Source organism: Anopheles arabiensis, chromosome 2 (genome assembly GCF_016920715.1).
Source record: "Anopheles arabiensis isolate DONGOLA chromosome 2, AaraD3, whole genome shotgun sequence".
NCBI classification, from domain to species: Eukaryota; Metazoa; Arthropoda; class Insecta; order Diptera; family Culicidae; genus Anopheles; species Anopheles arabiensis.
In genome coordinates this window covers 32,283,942-32,310,154 of record NC_053517.1, presented here as the reverse complement: position 1 = coordinate 32,310,154, position 26,213 = coordinate 32,283,942, and the positions used below count along the sequence as shown (strand labels likewise).

The window sequence follows — 26,213 nt, the reverse complement described above, 5'->3', positions numbered from 1 at the left end:
TCCCGAGAAGTGTATGTCGCAATGAGTGCTTTTAAAATCCCGACCAAACTGATACAGCTGGCTTGAATGATTATGACCCAAGGGTACTTCTCAAGTGAAGATTGATAGAAAACTCTCAGCTATCATCTAGAGTTTTTCTGCCAAAGTTTACGGGATAGACTCGTCTTTCCCGTAAAGATGGAGCGCAGGGCCAGTCACCCAGTCTCATGGATAATAAGACTACGGAAAGCAACAGGAAGTTACGAAACGGAAACGAGATTCATCAAATTGTTACTGAGGTGTGGGATGCCCTGTGATTGGAATCTCGGCATCATCTACCCCATATACAAGAAGGGAGATAGGTTGGACTGCAACAGTGATGGGTAAGTACAATTTTTTTCCGGAGTCGGATTGATCCGACGGGAAAACTCTCGGACTCATCGACTCCGAGTCCGGATCACTCCGGATCACTCCGGATTACTCCGGATTACTCCGGATAACTCCGGATCACTCCGGATCACTCCGGATCACTCCGGTTCACTCCGGATCACTCCGGATCACTCCGGATCACTCCGATTATAACGATTATAACGATTATAACAACGAGCTATACGAGCTGTACGGCGATCTTACTGTCGTGCAGCGTATCAAGCTCGCCAGGCTCCCGTGGGCTGGTCATGTTGTACGCATGGAAACGGACGACCCAGCCCGTAAAGTCTTTTAGGCCTTCCACAAGGACAGAGGAGGCATGGTAGGCCCAAATTGAGGTGACAAGATGGCGTGGATGCGTCCGCCATTAAGGCCGGGATAACGGACTGGCAGACGAAGGCGCGAGACCGTGAGCGGTTTCGGACACACCTGAGGCAGGCCAAGACCGCAAAGCGGTTGTAACGCCGGATAAGTTAGTAAAGTAAGACTCGTCTTTATTCTGTTCAATCTGGCGCTAGATAGGGCTATCCGGGACGCGAGGGTAAACCTTTCGGGAAACATCTTTAGTCATCCTAGATCTTGGAATACGCTGATGGAATAGACCTCATTGGGATCAAGCACAGGCAGTAGAGGACCATCAGCAATCCTACTAACAAATCCCGACCTACATAGACAAAACGCACAGGTGAACGCACTTTTGAAGTCATGATTTCACCTATCACGGGTTATAGAACCGACGAAATCTTCTTAGCCGCGTTGGAGAGGAAGATGCTAAGAAGGACTTTCGGTCCCATATGTGTAGAGGGAGATTGGAGCAGTCACCACAAAGAAACGCTGTGGGCTGGCCATGTTATACACATCAAGACCTATACCTAAAAATCCATCTGAGTTTTCCACAACAACAGAGAGGCAAGGCAACATGGGGTCAAGACGGTCACCGTAAGGACAGGTAGAAATAGATTGGCGAAAGAAGGCACAGGATAATAAACGAAAGCCTCAAAATAGGTAAGCAAGTACGACTAACTTAAAATGGTACATTGTCACCAGTTTTTTATTCTAAAAGATTCGTACGTAAAGTTCGGGCTCTCTAAAATCTATTCTTGCTCACAGTACGAAAATCAAGAATTTGTTGTATATCTCGATACATTACCAATCTGCTCCTTTATTGCACTCAAATATTTAAGCTTGTAGTCTCGTTTTGGTTGTTTGTAGCGCCGGATAAGTAAGTAAGTAAGTCTCGTTTTGGGCACGTTTTGTCATCTTAACAATCATCTCCCTTCTTCTTCTATTTGGCGTAACGTCTTACGCGGACATGCCGGCCTTATACCAACAGGCTTTCGAGACTTAATTCATTACCACGCAGCCGGATAGTCAATCCTTGCTACGGGGGGACGGTCCATTCTAGGATTGAACCCATGACGGGCATGTTATTGAGTCGTTCGAGTTGTACCACGAGACCGCCCAGCAATCATCTCCCATGATCTCTTATGGAAGAAACCCTTCTACTTGTGTACTATTTTTTGTTTCCTTCCCAAACTGTCTCGCCGTATGATATAAGAGAATCGTGTATGCTATGGAATGTGTTTGCAAACATATTTTTATTGCAAACACCGACACCGGATAAGTAAGTAAGTAACACTGACATCAATAGCATAAGTTTGCCGATTGAAATCTTGTCACGAAAGACAATGTTCGTCGCTGGCGTGATAATGAGAGGAATTTCCCCCTTTCTAACTGAACAAAAATGACGCCTGGATGCAATTGTTAGGAGCCAAGTGGAGTGGTTTTTAACAATGGGTGTATATTACAAATGTTGGCCAACATAGCTTTCGCTTGGCACAGGCTAGGGTCACGACCGTTCTATCGTTGCACGGGAGGATATTACATTTTAATCTCCCTTCACTCCCCTGGGTGTTTGTGTGTGTGGGAAGATCGTTAAAAGCAATCGAGCTTCTTTATTCCTTCCACGAAAGTTCCTCGTTGGGTGGTTGATACGTTCGACTCCACACAACAACACACATCGCCAACGTGTTGGGTGTTATTACAAAAAGCTAAATACTCTATTTATGGCCGGGAAGCACAAGCATCCGAACGCAATCGAAAAAGGATTTATCGCAAAAACCTCCCTCCCCTAAAGAGGTAGAAGGCACTACTGCATGGGGATCAAACAGAGCTTTTGTGCCGCATTTAGCCATTGGAACCAAAAGCTTGACGGTAGACAGCAAGGAAGGTGATCGGACGGTAACGCTTCTTACGCACAGCAAATGCCTAGAAGGATTTTGGCTTGATAACGCGCGTGTGTGAGTGTGTGTGGGTAAGATTGACGCACTTTGCCCTCTCTTTTGTAAGCTTCCAAGTGTAATAAACCACTTCTATGGCCGCTCAATACATGAGCGAGAGAGCTTTAATTTACGCATTAGAAAACGTGGGCCCCGTCCTATCGCCGTTGGCACAATGAAACAAAGCTTTGATATTCTTTTTCCTTGCTTCAGCATCGTGGGCATAAAAATGGGCTGGATGCAGGGATGGAATGACACGTCGTAACGGTATGTGCGATATTTTCAGCACACATTCTACACCACGCGCACACACACACACATGTGCCAAGGTCATAGAAAACCGTAACTTTTATATCAAGCGATGATAAAAGTGAAGCTTACGGAGGGTTTAGGTTGGGTGGTTATGGCGGTGCAGGAGAGAGTGAATGCCAGCAGCGAACGGCGCAAAACCATCAAGAACACCAAAGGCAGTTTGAATGGGACAGAATTCATTGAACGAGTGGCAATTGTTTTATAAAAGGTGCTCATTTATTTAAAAAGGGAAAGTAAACCACATCTTTACGCATTTTAATAAACAATTTCAATTTTGACAAGGTTCGTGTTTGGTATACATTGTTCTATTACACTAAACGTGCAACACATGATAACGAAACACACCACCAACACGGCTGTTGCGATTGCGTGCATATTACAAACCTGAGCAGAGATTCACTGCTGGAAAATGGCCAGCAACAGTTAGGGTATAATAGCGTGTGATAATAATACATACTAGCGATGTGCTGTATGGAGCGCACCCACGACTCTGATCCGACTCCGACTATTGTTAGTCCGATTCCGACTCCGGCAAAATCCGAATCGCTAGTTCCGCCCGGGGACGTAGTCGTCGGAAGTCGCCTGGAGTCGTCCGGAGTCGTCTGGAGTCGCCCGGAGTCGTTCGAAGTCGTCCGGAGTCGTTCGGAGTCGTCCGGAGTCGTTTGGAGTCGTTTAGAGTCGCCCGGAGTCGGAATCGTCCGGAGTTGTCTGGATTCGCTCGGAGTCGTTCGGAGTCGGAGTCGTCCCGAGTCGTCCCGAGTCGTCCGGAGTCGTCCGGAGTCGTCCGGAGTCGTCTGGAGTCGTCGGGAGTTGTCTGAAGTCGTTCGGAGTCGTTCTCCGATTCCGTCTACAGACAGTTATGGATACAGCCGATTCTGGAAGACACCAGACGACTCCGAACGACTCCGAACGACTCCGAACGACTCCGAACGACTCCGAACGACTCCGAACGACTCCGAACGACTCCGGACGACTCCAGACGGCTCCGGACGAAGTCGAGGCAGGAAATAGGTTCATCAGCGGTAGAGCAAAGAGTAGCATAATTTATTTCTGTTGTTTTCACTGGGATTTTCTTTCTTTCCAATGGCAATGCTTGCAACACGGAACTTTATTGTCCCTTGCCCAAAAATTGTCCCAAAAATTCATACATAGCAAATAAAAAAGAAAAATATTTCAGTCTCTCGCTTCCCCCCATGACAGAGTGTCCATCTTTCCCAATTTGGTGCTGCGATGCTTCAATCATCGGGAATACAATATTTTATAATCGTTTTCATTGCAGTTCGTTCTCCAGATGTGTGCTTAATAATGACAACTCATTCACATAGCACACTCCGTCGAAAATACAATGTCTTTAATTATCAACCATGCCCATGTTACCATGCGCAGTGTCCCTACATATTGCATACTTCGCCGGTGCTGCGCAAATACAAACTCCATAAACAAGTTTAGTATTGCCCCCCGTTGCATGTGCATTATTTATTTCTTCAAATGCTTCTCCTTTTTCGGAAAACGGTACCGGTTTTTTCCACTACTTGTGAACCCAGATTGTTGGGAGGGAAAGACGTGCAAAAATGTGCAACAAGAACGCAATGTTCATGCAACAGCCTCCACACGGTGTCAGCATCCTTTCGTGCAATGATACGTATTAATTGATATTGTGCTCATCTTCTCATTTTAGCTGTCGCGTTTTGTTTCTCTTATTCCCTCGCTGCAATCGAGCATGTGGGGGCCCTCCTTAAGGCAGTGCGCGCATGTGGATCGCGATCCGATCTCCGCGATACCTGCGCTTCTGCGCGTTGCTTTGTTATGCTGTGGTCATTTTCTTTTCTCATTTTCTGTGGCGTGAGCATTAGACATTATCTTCATCCCTTTGCCCATCGACTCTGAAATCGATGTCATTCTACACAGCTCCCTCATTCTCTCTCCCCTTGGCTTGTCGTGATCCGTCGTCGCAGGGTCACCATGCTACCTGCCCCAACCATCATTAACCGTTAAGCAGACGAAGATGCACCTTGTGCCCCCATCCCCGTCCGGGGAGCTCCAATGTGTACACGATAGGGTGTGTGTGTGTTCCTTACGCTTCCATCAGAGCAGGCACACAGACACACTTGCTGCAACATAAAACGCCCCGTTTCCCTAGAGGCCAGAGCAGCAACACACCGAGAACCTACAAATGGGTGGGCTCTCTCGCACATCTCTCCGGTGGAGGATTTATAAATATAAATTTAAAGTAAATATAGCCAGCACTGTGTTTACACAGGCACCACAAGAGCCCCCCGCGCTCTCGCGCTCCTTTTACCGTTCATTAACCCTTTCTGCCATGCTCTCTGTTCATCTTTGTTTCTCTCTGTTTCATTGCTTCGCCCTCCTGCGTAAGAAACGCTGACCGTAGTAGGTATAGTAGGGCAGGATGGTTCGAGTGGACGTGTTTTTGTTGTCGCTTCTGGTGGCTCGGCTCTGGGTGCACTCTGTTTGGGGGGGCCAGAGCAGCGTGTCTGTCCATTTGCTTGGCAACACAACACCACAGAACCATGCGGTTCTGAGCCCCGTCGGAATAAGCAGTGCCAAGACACACACACACACGTACACCTACAGATGCGAAGGAAAATGGCAAAGGTTTAGAGTCGGGACTATGGGGATGTGTTAGTCTCCGACTGTTTTAATAATCACTACACCGACAATTAGTACATTTTACTCGATCGTTCGACAGACTTGTTTGTACATGCCTAACAATATAGGCACAGGCCATTTCCCAATGGCTAATGTTCCTTTTCTCTTATTGCTTCAACGTTTTCTTGTGTCTTTTTATGTATTTGAATTTGCTATGAATAACTCATAACTTACCTTGCAGTATCTATCCTTGCTGTTGTACTTTGTTGCTTCACTGCACAGATTTGACGGTTAAGCTGCCACCTAGCGACTCGCTGCTGCTTCCCGAACTAAACACACGTCCTTGCGACTGTGTTTGTCAAAGCTTGCGGCAAACTTCCCAAAGGTGTTGTCGTAATGTGCCGCCCGCTGTGTACTGCAGCAGTTGTCGCTACTGTGCGTCGTGGTTCGGGTTTTACGTTTGTTTATTTGTTTGTTTGTTTGTTGTCAAGCTACTTCACAAGGATTCACAAAGGCGCGCGCGCGCGCGGGGCGGCAGCCAAGGTATTATTGTTTCGCGTGCGTGCCCTTCCCCTCCCCCACTTTCGCGGGTTTGTGATGCTGTTTCTTTGCTTCACTCTGCTACTACTTCGCTACACATCAAGCGTGAAAATGATTTGTTTGTCGATGCACAAAACACGCACACACACACAGAAATTCACGACGCACGACCGTTTGATTCATTTCCTCCTTCCTAACCCCGTCTTGGCGACTGCATGGGCAAAAACTGGCGATGGAAACACGTCGTCGGCCCACTTTCTCGCCAACCGGGGACACCCCCTTCCTCCTCCTCCTCCGCTGGGACACAACAACATCAACACAACGCCACCGCGCTCGCTGTGGCCGTTGGTTTTCTGTGTTGTTTCGGGCTCGGTGTCGACGCTGCCCCGCTGCGAGCGCCTCCTACACAGCAACGGCAAACGGTAAGTAGCGTAGTGGCGCAGGATGCGACATGCACCAATACCATTATCGTATCATTGCACTACACACCCGCCGAACGGACAACCCCGCACAACACTCACGCGCGGGGGCTTTACGGCTTGACACACCGCGTCCATCGCCGGACGATGATGCCCATTGTTGTTGTTGCTGTTGTTGCTGCTGCTGGGACCATGGTCTCACCGTGCGGGCAGACACGGGCACGCGGCGGATTCCATCTACTGCTGCTGCACACGAGCGGTGGACCACACCACACAACAACGGCACCGACGCGACGACACCACATTCACCTGATGCATACACAACAAAACGCTCGCACCCCACACATACACACACGCTTGGCAACGAAACAATAAGCCAAAGCGGAAACAGGTGCGCGAGGTGTGTCACATAACTTAAGAACTGATCTTATTTTTTTTTGTTATTAATGAAGAAACAAAAAAAACCTCCCCGTTGCACCTAATCACATCACGCACTCTGGCCGCACTTATACACTGTGACACGCACTCCTACACTTCAAGGAGCGATAACGCACACACGCGCAAGCACTGCATCGAACCATTTAGTGCTGCTTGGGCACGATTACAACTGTCACCTCTATTGCACTGTTGGTTGGAGAAGAAGAGTCGCGTTTGTATTTACAATTGCACACTATTGCACCGGAGAAGAACAGCCTATAGAGGAGAGGGGGGTGTTGGTGGATTGCTGCTGCTGCTCTGCTGGACTACTACTATATTTACAAACTCACGATACATAAACACAAACACACACACACTTATGCACACGCATCGTTTCACTGTACACTTTATAATCAAACAGCCACCAAACAACAGTTCACGTAGTAAACATCATCGGCCTGTGGAAGGAACGGAACGAGCAAACGGGGGAAAAAGGGATATAGTATGTTTAGTGTAACTCACTACTATAATGCTACCATTTATACATCACGTGCAGTTTTCACGGCATGTCGCCGAAACTAAACTCTCAATCTGAATCCCAAACGACAATTCTCTCTCACACACACGACGACGCTGTGCATGCTTGTCTTCCTAAGGTTATCTCCTACTACAGGATGTACGAGAGACGGGAAGTCTATAATACGGTCTAGTGATGGGTAAAGTTGGCAAACATTCTGGAGTCGGCTAATAGAGGTCCGCCCAGCATTATCCGGAGTCTTTCCGAATTGTCTGGAGCCGTCCGGATTCGTGTGAAGTCGTGTGAAGTCGAGGGTAGTCGTCCGGAGTCGCTCGGAGTCGTCCGGAGTCGCTTGGAGTCGTCCAGAATCACTCGGAGTCCTCCGGAATCGTCCGGACTACGGTCGACACCGTCTCCGAACGACTCTGTACGACTTCAAACCACTCCGACTCCGGGCGATTTCGGGCAACTCCAGACGATTTCAGACGACTTCAAACGACTCCAACTCCATGCGATTCCGGACGACTCCAGACGACTACGTACGACTTCACACGATTCCGGACGACTCCGGACGACTCCGACTCCGGGTGGAACTAGTGGTTCCGATTTTGCCGGCAACGGAAACGGACCAACAATAGTCGGAGTCAGATCGGAGTCGTGAGTGCGCTCCACAAATCACATCACTAATACGGTCTCCCGTCTGTCCTGTCAAGTGAAAACTAAATCCCAGCAAGCGACGAACGTTCAATTGCCCTATCAAGCAACAGCGGTTTTTTTTTGTTTTCAGAACGCTCCCATACACCCAGCTCACGGGATGATGATGCTCTATGCTGCTTCGTCTGCCTTTCTCCCCATACATTCTCCGCAAGCACCACAGAAAAGGGCACAGAGAGAGAGCGCGCGCGTATTTTGTTGCCTTTATCGTGCATGCTGCTGCAACGCCGTTCCAAAGCAATTCGGGCGCGTGTGTGTGCGCGAATGGGGTGAATCAAAGAGGAAGAACGATGACATCAGCTGCAGAGAGCAGCAAGATTCGTGATGGCGATCGCGAATTTTAACCGTACCAAACCATAGACACATCGACACGAACGAGCGGAAGGGGGTGGTAAGGGTGCAAGGTGGGATTATGGTACAACAAAGAGAACGCACAGGCCCCAACGCCAACAGCGATACAACAACCTCGGTATATATATATGGAGTGATATAGAGAAAGAGAGAGAGAGAGAGCGAGAGAGCGAAAGAAAAAAGAAACGGCAGCGGAAAAATCCGCCAAGTGTGTGCAGTGGTGTGTGCGATGTTTTAAGGGGGGAAAAGCGATGGAGAAACCGATGATGGGTCACACTAGAACGGACGAGTCACATCAACACTGGAGGGACAAAGGCTCTGTTGAATATGTAAGTTTGGATTTACATTACAATGTAGTGCGCAGATTGGTTAACACTGGGGGGAGCACTTTTTTGATGTTGTGCCGTAACCTACCTCGAGGATTGGGTGAGCTATTACAGGCACAGGCAAGCCAGATGGAAGGTAGATTGGTAAGGCACGGACGGAGATGCTCTGGTGAGATTGTTGGAACAGATGTAGCAAAAATAAAGCATCATACTAGATTCATATTCAAGTTTCTTTGTTTGAGGTCTACGTGATTCCTATTTACACAAAAAACAAGGGAAAATCCACACATGACCAATGCTTCATTTGTTAACGATCAAGTTTAAGATCAAATCCGATTAAAAGTTCGTCGCTTAGTGTGTCAAATCTAGTGTTGGGAATTTCGTTAAAAAAAAAAAGAACGGAACGGAACTAGTTCATTTTTCAAAAAGAACGGAACGTGAGCCTGGGGTGCAAAAGAACCGACCCAGAGCTTAGAAGCCAAACTGTCATCCAGGGAGGGGGGGGGGGGGTGATTTTATTACTTGTTACAGGACATGAAAAGGCGTTTCTTCAATCTGAAATCATATCTGACACCAAATCTAGATGGGTTCAACCTATGCACAGTAAGCTGTACCAGCTGTGCTAATATAAAGCATGCATTTATTATGTAGCTTTTTTTAAACTTTTTAGATGCGACGACCATTTTCGGTCAAAGCCTTCCCGTACCACTAATAGGCTTGGCTGTCAGTAACTTATTAAATGCCCATAGCAGGATAATCATCCCAGCGTATGGGGGCACGATCCATTCGAGGCTTTTACCCATGCCGATGTTATTGAGTGGTACGAGTTGAAGATTGTATCACGAGATTGACTAATTATTTGAATTTCACTTACTATTTAAAACAAATAGTTTTTTTTTTCACATAAATCGTTTACAAGATCACGGCACTCAAACGGTTGTCGAATGGAACAGAATGCATCGAATCGAATGGTCAAATATTGGAATCATGCAGAGTGCCAGGATCAAGTGGATATCGTGACATAAAAAATAAATACATTTTATTTTATGTTGTTCTTACTCGCATATTACAATACATCTTTTTCAGCCCGTTCTGCCATATGAGTACAAATTTAAATTTTATAATAGTTATTTGTCTAGTTAAGACAAGCTAAATTATAACAAAAAGTATAATAGATGTTACAAATTGCACCATAATACCAAATGCAACACCATTTTTGGCTTCGCTTATCACGATTTTTATAAACGATACGCGACGAACTGCGATGAATATTCCTGTGAGCATGGGAGAGTGCACAACCAACACATACTGTGTGCGAGAAAAAGTGAACAGTTATCTTGCATGCAGCAAGCAACAGCCGGACAAAGCCGGTTTTTCAAAGAATGGAACGCACGAACGATAGCACCTTGCTAACAATATTGAAGCGGCAAAGACCGGAACGGAACAGAGTGAACGGAAAGAACGAATTGAACGGAACGGAATGAACAGAAAGAACGGAATGAACGGAACGGAATGAACGGAACGGAACGATATTGTATAAAGGATCGGAACGGAACGGCCTACATAAAGAACGGAACTTTTTTACTAGGTTCGGACCGGAACGGCCAACACTAGTCAAATCTGCGATGGTAATATTTAGGTTCGTATACTAGCGCAAATAATACGAACTAAAACAGGTCATTATGATGCAGGGGTGCAAAAATAATGAAGATGGAAATCGAGTTGCTTCAGTGGTACGGATTTTTTGTTTAAAGCAAAAAAAAAAAAATGCGGCCTCTTTTGGCACCATCACGTTATCTTCTATTCTTTTTAATCATGTTTGCAAGGGCTGATGTACACGACTTGTCCGGGTCTAAGCACAACACACACACACACATGTTCATCAAGAGTCAGGTTGGATTAATATCGCCACGGCGCATAACAACATTCGAAGGAGCTACTCCCAACCATCTCACCGTAGCCGTTTGGCAGCCAGCCCAGCCCACAGCGCTTGGTGGCGAATGTTCTTCATTTTCCTCCCATTCCCAACCGATGCAATTTCCTGATGGCCTTTTTTCCACCACGCGCAGAGACACTCTAATAATTAATCAAGAGAGCATTCCTTCCGTCAACCCGTTAGGATGTACACATCAGCATCACCGCACACACCGGCAGCAGCTGGCACGCTACTCTACACAAGCCGTCACAGGGTAGGTGCCAACTACAAGACAACAAGAGGGAGGGAGAGAGAGCGAACGCGATCGAGAGACAGAAATGCAGAAGATGCCCTTGGATCGTGATTCCTGTTCTTCTTGCACATCGAGTGTAAGCCACCCCCCTTGGACTGTCGCTCACTGTCTCGGGGTGAAAATTGGTTCCTCCTGTGATTTGGATCTGGAAATAGAGTGAGAAAGAGAGAAAGGAAAACGGTACATTAATACACTTTATTACTCATTAATGCACGACCGATGTGTGTGTTAAAACATCAATTGCAGTGTGATGCATTCTTCATGTTTGTTTTTTGTTGTTGTGTTTCTTCATTCCCACGTTTTGCTGTTCTACTTCTTGTGATTGCACACTCTTTTGCACCGTCTACTCTATTGGACAACTGCGAGTGTTGGATGCACTACAAACAACCCAAAGAGTAGAGGCATGTTTACGCTGCCAACACAAACTTCCACTGGCAAAGTTTACACAAACCAAACCCCATCGAACAGCAAACGGATCAAAAGAAATGGCAAATGATCGCGATGTCATATCACTGGGTGGAGGAGTGGTAGAAGTGGGCGGCGGAAGACAGAAGGGTTGAGTTCTCGCGATCGGTAAAATGGTTGACTAACAACGGCGGAACACCACGATACGACATCTGGACGTTCGCGCGCCAGTTCTTTCTCTCTCTCGCTTTATGTGTCCCATTGCGACCGAGTTCTTGTAGCTCTGGCTTACGCGTTTGGAATGGCGGTTGGGGCTCAGTTTCATTTAATTGCACTTCTTTCCCGTTCACTGCGCAACGGCGCTCCACACTATTGTGTGTCATTCTTTTGTTTGAGATGCCCCTTTTCCATCAGTCAGTGCTGCAGTGCCAGAGCAGGATGAATCAATGTAGCGCACGCAAAGCGGGTTTCTGCACTCAACCGTATACTACTACCTCTACTACTAAACGATTCATTTCAGTCGACACAAAGAAGATTTGTTGGTATTTTCCCTTTTAAAAATACATATCGGTGTGTTTTATTGTTTCTCTCGGGTAGAACAGACGCCAGTGCTAGAGCAAAGCTAATAGTAAATACCATTACCTAACATCATTACGCAAATTGCCTGCCAACCCGAGAAAATACAACAAAAAAATGGCACCCGCGGGTCCTGACGTCTTTCTTCACGCTGTGAAAGTATGCAGAGCCGAGACGCTCTTTAAACGTGACCGGGAAATGTTGACCGTTTTATTTTTTTGGCTAAAACATTTGCCTACAAAATCTTCGGTGACACGTGTGTGTGTGTTTAGGTTTGTGTCAGTAGTTACCTCTGTCAGGTAAAACACGGAGTCAGCACAACATCGCACACAGGCACAGCTCTTTAAAGAGACAACGTTGTTAATTAGCAAACGCGAGGCACAACATGCCGCCGCTAAATGCTTGCTGCGCGTTGTTTTCGGTAGTTGCCCCCCAAAAGGTTACTACACTAAACCAAATTCGTGAAATTCACCACCAAAAAGGCGGCAAAGCGTGGCAGTGATGGTAAGGAGGGGGGTGCATCAAAAACCAACATAACGCGCGCGCAAGCTATGCTGGTTTCAATGTCAACTCATCAATGTCAACGGTTAAGATAAAGGACAAAGTGAGGCCCCGTTGCAGCACGGCCACGTTTGTATACACACACACACAACACAACACCGCCGCTGCCGCCGAGAGCTTTTCCATTAACGCTACTGTTTTGCTTTGGCACAAACCACAGGCCCGTGCCAGCCCAGCCAGAGAGCGACTGAGCTGATGACGTAAACCAAACAGAGGGTGGTCGTCGGCGGCAAACGAGAGTTGAGCGTCCTGCTTAAACGTAAAAAATAACTGTGTGATAAAAGCAAACTAATGTCCGTTTTGCAATAAATTTGTTCATCAGTTGGCAATGTTTATAACATTGCAGCTTGAAAGCGCGGGAAGGGACGATTTGATCACAATTTGACAGCTTTGTAGTGTTATGGCATTATGGCTACATGTTTAGTATTTTTAACACATAATCTAATGCCCATTCTCCTTTGAATTTAACACCCAAATTCTTGCCATACTCTTCCACACTCACCAGTTGAGACATCGCCTCGAACCACACATAGTAAGCAGCACTCACGTGCGTCACCGAGCGCACGGTAAACAGCGCCATCTGTCTCGCAAACGAACGTGGCGGCCATACCGAGCGGTGAGGCGAGCGCTGCTCCTGAGAGATGGCAGAAACGTTTACACTACACTAAGGCGCACACAGTGGCGGCGGATATCAATGTAACGTGTTTCCATTCACAAGCAGCGATACATTTCGGTAGAACAAACACACTGGTACACGAACGCGCGCTGTAGACGATCGCACATTGCGAACCGTGCGCTGATGAAGGGTTAGGGTTGTAGCTGTAGAACACAACTCGAACACATAGCTTTTTGTGTTGGGTTTAAAGTGGTGTGCGCAAACACACCAACGCCACCACACAGTGGGGTGTAGGTGGGCGTTGGGGGGCAAATTTAAGATGGTATATTTAATTACTATCGATTGACAATGTCAAAGGATTTTATTCGTATTAAAGATGTCTAGCCAATTTCATGGTTTCAGGACATTTTGTTTTAATTTAATTCTTAAAGCAACTATTTATGTAGTTTATACATAGATGGCTACATTGTATAAACACCTTTAGAAAGGTACGTTATTCTTCTTTTACATTATGTGCACGTATTGAAATTAATTTGCCTTGTTACAAATATATTATGAACGCAATTATTGCTTAGAATATTGTTTGAGAATCACTTTTAACTGTGATCTTTTGTTGTTTTAATCTCCTCAGAACTTGAATTTAACTGAATGCACTGAATAAATTAATGACAAATTATATAAATATTATTACGGTGACGCCATCTGGGTGTCCAACAGAGTAGTTAAATTCTGAGCGATCGCATTGGCCGATAAAACTAGGGTATATGTTAGTGATGGGTAAATCTGATTCAGACTCATGAATCTGAGTTAATCTTTGAAATTATTGAATAAATCTGAATGTCGGTTGGCAAGATTCATGAATCTCAACAGATTAATACATCTCGAAAGATTCACGAATCTCTAGGGATTCATAAATCTCCAAAGATTCATAGAGCATCAACATCTTATTATTCTTCTTATTGACGAAACAACTTTGGCATGTCGGCTTCTATACAGTCTTTCGAGAGTTTTTGGCAGTCGGATAGTTTATTATGCTACGCAGAGACGGTCCATGCGAGGCATGAACCCAAGACGGGCATGTTGTTAATTAATGCGAATTAACCACTGTACCATGGGAGCTCGCAAATAGAATATTTTGAAACTCTTACGTGTTTCTAAAGATTCATGAATCCCTATAATTTATTTATAAATTTTTAAAGATTTATAAATCTTAAAGGATTCATGAATCATTGAAGATTCTTGAATCTTTAGAGGTTTATGAACCCTTGTAAATTCGTAAATCTTTCAAGATTCGATTCAAGATTCGTATCACTCATCACTGAAGACTCACATGTATGAATCACAACGAAAGATTCATGAATCCCAACTAGTCAATATTTGCTGTGCTAACTAACAAAACACACGAGCAGAACATTGAAAAGTCCGCCCAACGTGCAAGTAGTGAACCACTGTGAACTATTTAGAACCAATGGCCATTCCGAGCAACTCGTACGATGCACGGTGGTATCGGTGTAACGCTATCCGTTGTGTTGGACCGGAGGCTTACACACCAGTAAGTCTACCGACAATAATTGGCCATGCGATAGATAGTGCGAGCCAACAATCACAATCAGCAACAGCCGCGGGCAAGAGACGAACGCGCCACTAATCAAATATCAACCGCCATCAAACACACATCGATAAGGATGATGATGGTCGGCTGATTGAAATGTCGGGGAGCTACCGCCTGCAGCAGCAAACAGCAGAGAGAGCCGCGCCGCGTACTGGTGACGCGTTTTTTGTTTGCGCGACTGTGTTACTGTCCACGCTACTCGTGTGCTAGAGTGTGCGCCCACGTTACACGCTTAAGTAACGCTTGTTAGTTGCCGCAGCGCGGGCGATGATCATCGCGCGTCTCGTCGTCGTTATCTCGCCGCTTGCAGCTGGTCTGTTATCTTGCTCGTCCACCCCCTCCCCTTCTCCCTACGGTAGCTCATGGTAGGTGAGTAGTGGATTTGACAGCTGTGTTTGACTCGCTCGTCGTGGCCTTTCTTTTCCCTCTTCCCTCTCTCCTCTAAACATCATCCCATCATCCCGTACACTTCGAAAACGACAGTTGCCACGGTCAAGACTAAAAGTAGATGGATCGTTTCCAACGCTTTTTTTTTGCTTCTGTTTATTCGCTTTTAAACCACCTCCCCCCCCCACCCCTTTCCTCTCTTCTCCTGTCGGTGGCCATCGTTCGCCGGACGGAGACTGACAAGGGAGCTGCGATTGCATCGGACGCGCGCGAAGAAGAGGCGTCTCCGTGTACAGCGAGAGTCACACGTCCCTAGTATGCGCTTTGTTTGCTCGCTCTATCGCAAAAGGGAGTGTAGAGAGGAAGAGAGAGAGAGAGAGAGGTGGTGCTGGTGCGGTGTTGGTGTGCATCAATTTCATTGAGCTGATATATTTGTGAAGCGATTACTGGCTGCAGTCGGCAAAGAAGGAAGAGGGGAGGAGGAAGTGCAAACCGATGGTCGTTAGTTTGCTCGGAACAGTCGTTAGTTGCTCGGTAACAAACAAACACAGCTGATGGGATATGGTGTATGGCCGATTACTAAAAGAGTACCCCAGCCATTAGGGGTTACGTTCGAGGTTTAGAGCAGGCTTCAGGACCGCTGAGGGGTAGTAAAGGTAGTTAAATATGAATATTGTGTTGTTACAGGAATCGTTAGAGGGTAGAGGTAGTTTCTGGATGATCAAAACAGCTAAGAAGATAAGTTTAGTTTTAGTTCATTGTATGTCGCCACGGAAAAATATTGAGATGTTTTGTAACAAAAACAAAAACAAGACAAACAATATTAACACACTATTTTCAAACTACATGCTCTTAAACTAATATATAATTAATAAGGTCCTATTTTTTATTACTTTTACGAAATAACAATATTATTAACTTTGAATTATAAGAAAAAATATTAGTTTAATTATTTATCATTTTGTACATATGTAGCTTGCAACACTCTGTTTGCATTGCATTTTTTTAAAATTTTATGTAATTTACGTAATATTGGTTTTAAAGGGTTTACCAAGTCAGTTTCGAATGTAAACATTGTTATTCACCGCAGGCAAAATGTTGTTTCACATCGATCTGACATTTCATTTCCATCACAATAATTTTTAATTTCTACAGCATGATTTTCAACACGACTCAAACTGGATTGAGCTTGACAGTTCCCTGTTATGTGTTGAAAATCATGTGTTGAAACTGAATTTTCATTTTGAAACAGATAAGCCATTTGACAGCTGTTGAAAAACATCTTGGATGCGGTGAATAACAATGTTTATATTTGAAACTGACTTGGAAAACCCTTTACATTAACGGCAAAATTTAAAAAAATCCTTGCAAATTGAACAAAAAAAATCATCATCTTTTTTCATTGCTTAACTTAAAACAGTCAAATTGCGCAATATTTCGATCAATTGGAAGAAGGTTCAAGTAAAGTAAAATAGTAACAAAATCACTTTTTTGTATTTTTTACTTATTTTTTCATCTAAAATAATAGCTGATGAGGTTATTTTGAAAATAAAATTCCTTGCTTGTAATCCGTCACAGAATATTTTTTTTTTGTATCACAATACTTTGCGCAAAAAAATCGCCTACCCAAACACACACAATCAATGTGTGATCGAACACGCTGGAACTGGTCACCAATGAAAAAAAAAACAGCAGCAACGCGAAAATGATAGCCCTCCGCTACGCACGCACCGCCGCCGAATCTATTAACATAAGCCCGAGCGAGAATATGCTCCAAAACTAACCGGTTTTGACTCCACTCGAATGCTAAAAATGTCTACCGAAGCCACCACGAGGATAGCAGCATTGCCTCACAGAGCGTGGGTACCTACGCGACGTCTGAGGATCTTCTTCTCGACGACAGTGTGAAGTGAGATCATAAATGGGGAGTTATTTTCGCGAAATTCTACCAAAACACGACGCGCGCCTGTGTGTGTGTGTGTGCGTGTGGAGAGGGGCAGTCGGTGACGGATCTCCACCGATTGGATCATGGGGAGCTTGAGCTGGAACAGCAGTAAATGCTGTCGTTGGTTTTTGTTTGTCCTCAAGCTAAATTAAAATTGATTACCCTTATTTAGGCAATGGAACGAGTTTATAAAGCAGTTCAACAAACCTCAAACTACCATTGAGGCATACCTCTTTCTTCCCCTTGCAAAATGAAATCTTACTCCATACGCTCCACATTAATGTATGATCGAGCCATTATAACGCGGTTTGCGACAACATTTTTATGCTCCACAAAACTGAAGTCACACAGCACACGCACACACACACACACACACACGCCAACAACAGCCAACATCCGCGTCCTTGCCATTGACGTGCCAAGCGTCCCACCGCATCTAAAACGGTTATGAAAGAAAGAGAGAGAAGTGCGATGAAAAAAGCGAAAAATAAGACACTCCACCATACATTTACACATCCCTATAAAAACACCCCATCCGTGTGTGTATGTGTGTGTGTGTGTGTGAGTACGCAAATCGAACACTTTACAACCACACTGCAAGGGGTGCAGCAACAAACACAATGATGAGGGGGAGGGCCACAAGAATCCACCGATGGTGGCGGCTGTGTGTAGTGTAGAGGCAAGGAGAAAGCCCCGCGAAGATAACGACCCGCGTCACCGCATGTAACCCCCCAAAAAGATGAAAAGTTGATGAAAACCGTGTACCCACACGAGGAAGATGGCGGGCGCGGGTGGTACTGTCAAGATTCAACACCCCCAACAAGCCCACACTACACTCCCCCGACACACACAAGATGATGATGCTTATTCGCTGCTGCATTGGCTACTCCGTCCACCATTGCGCTTTGCAAAACTTTGGCGACTTTTCACGGTTCTCGGTCGTGAAAACAGAAGCTACACAGCCCCTCCCTCTTCCCTCTTCCCATTAAACCCCGCCACCAACACTCTCTCGTTGCTTTTATCCATTCATGCTTGCGCTGTGATTGCGTGTCTCTTTTTCGCTTTCGCCTTGGGATGAATGGGGTGGTTTTGGGTGGCTGAAAGTGGGGAAGGGGTTATTGCTCTTCACTTTTCACAGCTGCCCTTCATCCCCTATCTGCTCTATGCGATGATGATGGTTGCGAATTTTTTCGCGAGCTATCATTCTCTTTCCGATTTTTATCCGCTCGCCATTTCGTTCTCTCTCGCTTTCTCTCTCTCGTTTTGACGCTCGTTTGGGGCACTGTTGGGGAGTGAATTTATTCTTTCTTATCGTGATTTTTTTGTTTGCTTCGTATGTAGAGGGTTCCCTGCGAGCCGCATAGAAAGAGAGAACGAGTGCCCTCCTTTAGCCTTTTGTCTTTTTCAACCAAAGAAAACACATTTTCAACGTGCGTCCACGACTTGGGCAAGGAGGTCGTTTCCCGTACAATCGATTGCACCACGGCATCATGGAGGACCGACCGCGGCCATTACCTTCCCCGTGTACTGAAATCGTGATATTGTTGAATGGAATTCAACCTCTCTCTCTCTCTCTTTCACTCTCTCTTGCCTTCTAGGTAAACAAAGGGATTGTTGTCGCTGTTGCTAGGCTAACACCGACATCGTAAAGGAGCGAATCGCCCCTGCAGAGACATACAGACGTCACTCAAGGCCGTACGTATGGCCACAGCTGGTACAGGGGAAGGTGTTGCTTTCCATTAAATATTATTTACCGAAAACTAGAGAATATATCCCAGAGCAAGTCATATTAAACGAAACATAACACCACTAAATAGCTCAATTAATTAACGCTTGTTACGACAAATGTAGCACCGTTTAGTTGCAATACATTCCAATCATTATCAGCCATTTTTAATCTTCGGTTTCTCTCTCTCTCTTTCTCTCTACCAAACGAACGAACGATGAATGCAGCCTAGGGCAAGTCTTGTCGATAAAGAAGGTTGACATTTAATTTGTAAATGTTTCAAAGATCAACAACAAACGTGCTGAAATCTATCGGAAAATTCTTCAAAATACAACATGCATCCCTCGAAATTTTGTAGTTTGCTATTATGGAAAACATATATTAAAAAAAAACAACCAAACAAACAAAATAACCTGTAATATACCGATACCATTTGTGTGCCATGTATTCAGTGTCAAGGGTTTATCGCCCGGTTCGTCGGTCGATAAGTTTGGGTTGGATGCCCTGCTTCATTGCGCGGCTTTGACTGCAAAGTCGGTTTGAATGAAACACATTATTTTCACCTTCACAATATCACGATTCGGTGTGTGATGCTTGTCAGCGTGTGTGTATGTGCTAGTGATTGCTTATCGTTTTGTAAATAACCGCACGTAAGCAGCATAAGCATCCCAACGTTCTGGCCGAACGTCGACACATACATCGAGGGAAATAATAAAGGCTCGATTTATCGAGCAAACGAGTATTCGGACGGACCAGTTACACATCCATCACTATTGCCGTTTTGTAGAGACATTAAGTTGCCATCTTTTATGCAGAACCTCATAACATCTAATACGTATGTTACACATACACACATCAGTTCAGCATCATTTCCCACAAACGAGATCGCCTTAACGAGCCAATAAAGCGGAGATCTCTGTACTGCAAACAATAAGACTTCTCTCCCGGTCAAGTGTTTTTCATCCCTCCGGCTACAAGAACAAACACACAAGGGCTGTTGTTTCAACGCTTCGCTCGCCGTGGGGGTGTAACGCTATCCGTTGTGTTGGACCGGAGGCTTACACACCAGTAAGTCTACCGACAATAATTGGCCATGCGATAGATAGTGCGAGCCAACAATCACAATCAGCAACAGCCGCGGGCAAGAGACGAACGCGCCACTAATCAAATATCAACCGCCATCAAACACACATCGATAAGGATGATGATGGTCGGCTGATTGAAATGTCGGGGAGCTACCGCCTGCAGCAGCAAACAGCAGAGAGAGCCGCGCCGCGTACTGGTGACGCGTTTTTTGTTTGCGCGACTGTGTTACTGTCCACGCTACTCGTGTGCTAGAGTGTGCGCCCACGTTACACGCTTAAGTAACGCTTGTTAGTTGCCGCAGCGCGGGCGATGATCATCGCGCGTCTCGTCGTCGTTATCTCGCCGCTTGCAGCTGGTCTGTTATCTTGCTCGTCCACCCCCTCCCCTTCTCCCTACGGTAGCTCATGGTAGGTGAGTAGTGGATTTGACAGCTGTGTTTGACTCGCTCGTCGTGGCCTTTCTTTTCCCTCTTCCCTCTCTCCTCTAAACATCATCCCATCATCCCGTACACTTCGAAAACGACAGTTGCCACGGTCAAGACTAAAAGTAGATGGATCGTTTCCAACGCTTTTTTTTTGCTTCTGTTTATTCGCTTTTAAACCACCTCCCCCCCCCACCCCTTTCCTCTCTTCTCCTGTCGGTGGCCATCGTTCGCCGGACGGAGACTGACAAGGGAGCTGCGATTGCATCGGACGCGCGCGAAGAAGAGGCGTCTCCGTGTACAGCGAGAGTCACACGTCCCTAGTATGCGCTTTGTTTGCTCGCTCTATCGCAAAAGGGAGTGTAGAGAGGAAGAGAGAGAGAGAGAGAGAGAGAGAGAGAGAGGTGGTGCTGGTGCGGTGTTGGTGTGCATCAATTTCATTGAGCTGATATATTTGTGAAGCGATTACTGGCTGCAGTCGGCAAAGAAGGAAGAGGGGAGGAGGAAGTGCAAACCGATGGTCGTTAGTTTGCTCGGAACAGTCGTTAGTTGCTCGGTAACAAACAAACACAGCTGATGGGATATGGTGTATGGCCGATTACTAAAAGAGTACCCCAGCCATTAGGGGTTACGTTCGAGGTTTAGAGCAGGCTTCAGGACCGCTGAGGGGTAGTAAAGGTAGTTAAATATGAATATTGTGTTGTTACAGGAATCGTTAGAGGGTAGAGGTAGTTTCTGGATGATCAAAACAGCTAAGAAGATAAGTTTAGTTTTAGTTCATTGTATGTCGCCACGGAAAAATATTGAGATGTTTTGTAACAAAAACAAAAACAAGACAAACAATATTAACACACTATTTTCAAACTACATGCTCTTAAACTAATATATAATTAATAAGGTCCTATTTTTTATTACTTTTACGAAATAACAATATTATTAACTTTGAATTATAAGAAAAAATATTAGTTTAATTATTTATCATTTTGTACATATGTAGCTTGCAACACTCTGTTTGCATTGCATTTTTTTAAAATTTTATGTAATTTACGTAATATTGGTTTTAAAGGGTTTACCAAGTCAGTTTCGAATGTAAACATTGTTATTCACCGCAGGCAAAATGTTGTTTCACATCGATCTGACATTTCATTTCCATCACAATAATTTTTAATTTCTACAGCATGATTTTCAACACGACTCAAACTGGATTGAGCTTGACAGTTCCCTGTTATGTGTTGAAAATCATGTGTTGAAACTGAATTTTCATTTTGAAACAGATAAGCCATTTGACAGCTGTTGAAAAACATCTTGGATGCGGTGAATAACAATGTTTATATTTGAAACTGACTTGGAAAACCCTTTACATTAACGGCAAAATTTAAAAAAATCCTTGCAAATTGAACAAAAAAAATCATCATCTTTTTTCATTGCTTAACTTAAAACAGTCAAATTGCGCAATATTTCGATCAATTGGAAGAAGGTTCAAGTAAAGTAAAATAGTAACAAAATCACTTTTTTGTATTTTTTACTTATTTTTTCATCTAAAATAATAGCTGATGAGGTTATTTTGAAAATAAAATTCCTTGCTTGTAATCCGTCACAGAATATTTTTTTTTTGTATCACAATACTTTGCGCAAAAAAATCGCCTACCCAAACACACACAATCAATGTGTGATCGAACACGCTGGAACTGGTCACCAATGAAAAAAAAAACAGCAGCAACGCGAAAATGATAGCCCTCCGCTACGCACGCACCGCCGCCGAATCTATTAACATAAGCCCGAGCGAGAATATGCTCCAAAACTAACCGGTTTTGACTCCACTCGAATGCTAAAAATGTCTACCGAAGCCACCACGAGGATAGCAGCATTGCCTCACAGAGCGTGGGTACCTACGCGACGTCTGAGGATCTTCTTCTCGACGACAGTGTGAAGTGAGATCATAAATGGGGAGTTATTTTCGCGAAATTCTACCAAAACACGACGCGCGCCTGTGTGTGTGTGTGTGCGTGTGGAGAGGGGCAGTCGGTGACGGATCTCCACCGATTGGATCATGGGGAGCTTGAGCTGGAACAGCAGTAAATGCTGTCGTTGGTTTTTGTTTGTCCTCAAGCTAAATTAAAATTGATTACCCTTATTTAGGCAATGGAACGAGTTTATAAAGCAGTTCAACAAACCTCAAACTACCATTGAGGCATACCTCTTTCTTCCCCTTGCAAAATGAAATCTTACTCCATACGCTCCACATTAATGTATGATCGAGCCATTATAACGCGGTTTGCGACAACATTTTTATGCTCCACAAAACTGAAGTCACACAGCACACGCACACACACACACACACACACGCCAACAACAGCCAACATCCGCGTCCTTGCCATTGACGTGCCAAGCGTCCCACCGCATCTAAAACGGTTATGAAAGAAAGAGAGAGAAGTGCGATGAAAAAAGCGAAAAATAAGACACTCCACCATACATTTACACATCCCTATAAAAACACCCCATCCGTGTGTGTATGTGTGTGTGTGTGTGTGAGTACGCAAATCGAACACTTTACAACCACACTGCAAGGGGTGCAGCAACAAACACAATGATGAGGGGGAGGGCCACAAGAATCCACCGATGGTGGCGGCTGTGTGTAGTGTAGAGGCAAGGAGAAAGCCCCGCGAAGATAACGACCCGCGTCACCGCATGTAACCCCCCAAAAAGATGAAAAGTTGATGAAAACCTTTTCACGGTTCTCGGTCGTGAAAACAGAAGCTACACAGCCCCTCCCTCTTCCCTCTTCCCATTAAACCCCGCCACCAACACTCTCTCGTTGCTTTTATCCATTCATGCTTGCGCTGTGATTGCGTGTCTCTTTTTCGCTTTCGCCTTGGGATGAATGGGGTGGTTTTGGGTGGCTGAAAGTGGGGAAGGGGTTATTGCTCTTCACTTTTCACAGCTGCCCTTCATCCCCTATCTGCTCTATGCGATGATGATGGTTGCGAATTTTTTCGCGAGCTATCATTCTCTTTCCGATTTTTATCCGCTCGCCATTTCGTTCTCTCTCGCTTTCTCTCTCTCGTTTTGACGCTCGTTTGGGGCACTGTTGGGGAGTGAATTTATTCTTTCTTATCGTGATTTTTTTGTTTGCTTCGTATGTAGAGGGTTCCCTGCGAGCCGCATAGAAAGAGAGAACGAGTGCCCTCCTTTAGCCTTTTGTCTTTTTCAACCAAAGAAAACACATTTTCAACGTGCGTCCACGACTTGGGCAAGGAGGTCGTTTCCCGTACAATCGATTGCACCACGGCATCATGGAGGACCGACCGCGGCCATTACCTTCCCCGTGTACTGAAATCGTGATATTGTTGAATGGAATTCAACCTCTCTCTCTCTCTCTTTCACTCTCTCTTGCCTTCTAGGTAAACAAAGGGATTGTTGTCGCTGTTGCTAGGCTAACACCGACATCGTAAAGGAGCGAATCGCCCCTGCAGAGACATACAGACGTCACTCAAGGCCGTACGTATGGCCACAGCTGGTACAGGGGAAGGTGTTGCTTTCCATTAAATATTATTTACCGAAAACTAGAGAATATATCCCAGAGCAAGTCATATTAAACGAAACATAACACCACTAAATAGCTCAATTAATTAACGCTTGTTACGACAAATGTAGCACCGTTTAGTTGCAATACATTCCAATCATTATCAGCCATTTTTAATCTTCGGTTTCTCTCTCTCTCTTTCTCTCTACCAAACGAACGAACGATGAATGCAGCCTAGGGCAAGTCTTGTCGATAAAGAAGGTTGACATTTAATTTGTAAATGTTTCAAAGATCAACAACAAACGTGCTGAAATCTATCGGAAAATTCTTCAAAATACAACATGCATCCCTCGAAATTTTGTAGTTTGCTATTATGGAAAACATATATTAAAAAAAAACAACCAAACAAACAAAATAACCTGTAATATACCGATACCATTTGTGTGCCATGTATTCAGTGTCAAGGGTTTATCGCCCGGTTCGTCGGTCGATAAGTTTGGGTTGGATGCCCTGCTTCATTGCGCGGCTTTGACTGCAAAGTCGGTTTGAATGAAACACATTATTTTCACCTTCACAATATCACGATTCGGTGTGTGATGCTTGTCAGCGTGTGTGTATGTGCTAGTGATTGCTTATCGTTTTGTAAATAACCGCACGTAAGCAGCATAAGCATCCCAACGTTCTGGCCGAACGTCGACACATACATCGAGGGAAATAATAAAGGCTCGATTTATCGAGCAAACGAGTATTCGGACGGACCAGTTACACATCCATCACTATTGCCGTTTTGTAGAGACATTAAGTTGCCATCTTTTATGCAGAACCTCATAACATCTAATACGTATGTTACACATACACACATCAGTTCAGCATCATTTCCCACAAACGAGATCGCCTTAACGAGCCAATAAAGCGGAGATCTCTGTACTGCAAACAATAAGACTTCTCTCCCGGTCAAGTGTTTTTCATCCCTCCGGCTACAAGAACAAACACACAAGGGCTGTTGTTTCAACGCTTCGCTCGCCGTGGGTTTCGGGGCTGCTGACGAAATCATTCCACCCCATTCACCCAGCCATCAATCTTTCCGCGTGTACCATCATCGCGCCAAGCACCACACGTATCGATTGATGCAGATAAAACAAACAACCCATCGGTGGTGGTAGAGTTGTTTTAAGGTCCAAACGAAAAAGAAACGTGTGCCATTTTTTTTTTTGCAGACGCAGATTTAGCAGCTGCTGATTATGTTCTTTACACATACATTGTTGTTTACACCGTTCGGCAACAGAGAGAGAGAGAGAGAGAGAGAGAGAGAGAGAGAGAAGGGGGAGAGAGTTAGGAGCTTGTTTGGTGTGCATCAAACTCATACCACCACAAGGTCGTTGCGTTAAACCAGCAAAGTAAAGCCCACAATACACTCAAACCGGATACAGAAAAGGAGTTGTTTCCTCGCTTTTTTTTTTAAACCTTTCAATATTTGGTAGGACACAACGCTTCGTACTACATGATACATGGTTTGTGTAATTTTTACTGCCTGTTTCATCAGCAGCTTGCACCAACAACCGAACACGATAAAGGGCGTTTCGATTGGACACGATTGATAGCAAATCATTCTGCTTATCGGTGTCCCGGACCATTGACAGCTGTCATATGGCGGCACATATACGTCGTGATTCAAACGGAGGTTGCAATGCTTTTTAATCGTAAATCGCAAAGAAAAATGTAACAAAACAAAAAAACGACCGTCTAAGACGTTCCATATCGCACCATCTTCGACCGCGACGACGACCAATCCACACCACAAACCAGCAATGCAATCAATGAACACAATGTTGGAAATAGATGAATGAAAACGACTTCACCACACCATGCCATGTGGGTGGTGGTGCTTTCTCAAAAATAAAAGCATAAAACGTTTAAAAGCAAGGCACGAAGAAAAACCACGCTAGAAACAATTCGGAAAGCGCGAAGATAGCTGCTGGAGCTCCCTTGGTTGCTGTTGCTGGTGCGCTACACTACTGCCCACTACTACTCGGCACCTGCCAGCCTGCGTCTTGGCTGCCCTTTTTTTTCAAGCGTGAACGCCGGCTCGTGTATGTTGTGTTGTGTGTGATGAAAAACACATGGCCGTCGAGAACTGTTCCACAGTCGCAGACAGTTGGGAAGTGGTTGGGTGGGTTGGTGGGTTGTAGTAGTAAGGAGGCGTTCGCCGCTGTATCGCCACAACCCTGCGAGTG

General features: G+C 45.0%; 1 protein-coding gene across 7 annotated transcripts in view; it reads right to left on the bottom strand.

The window, feature by feature from the left end:
• LOC120893979 (protein capicua homolog) overlaps positions 1-26,213 on the bottom strand; it is an 80,783-nt gene that overhangs the window by 40,937 nt on the left and 13,633 nt on the right. For all 7 annotated transcript variants that reach the window (XM_040296252.1, XM_040296246.1, XM_040296251.1 and 4 more), the window contains exon 2: positions 5,844-7,443. The gene's annotated coding sequence lies outside the window, so the exon portion shown is untranslated. The remainder of the gene's footprint in view (positions 1-5,843; positions 7,444-26,213) is intronic.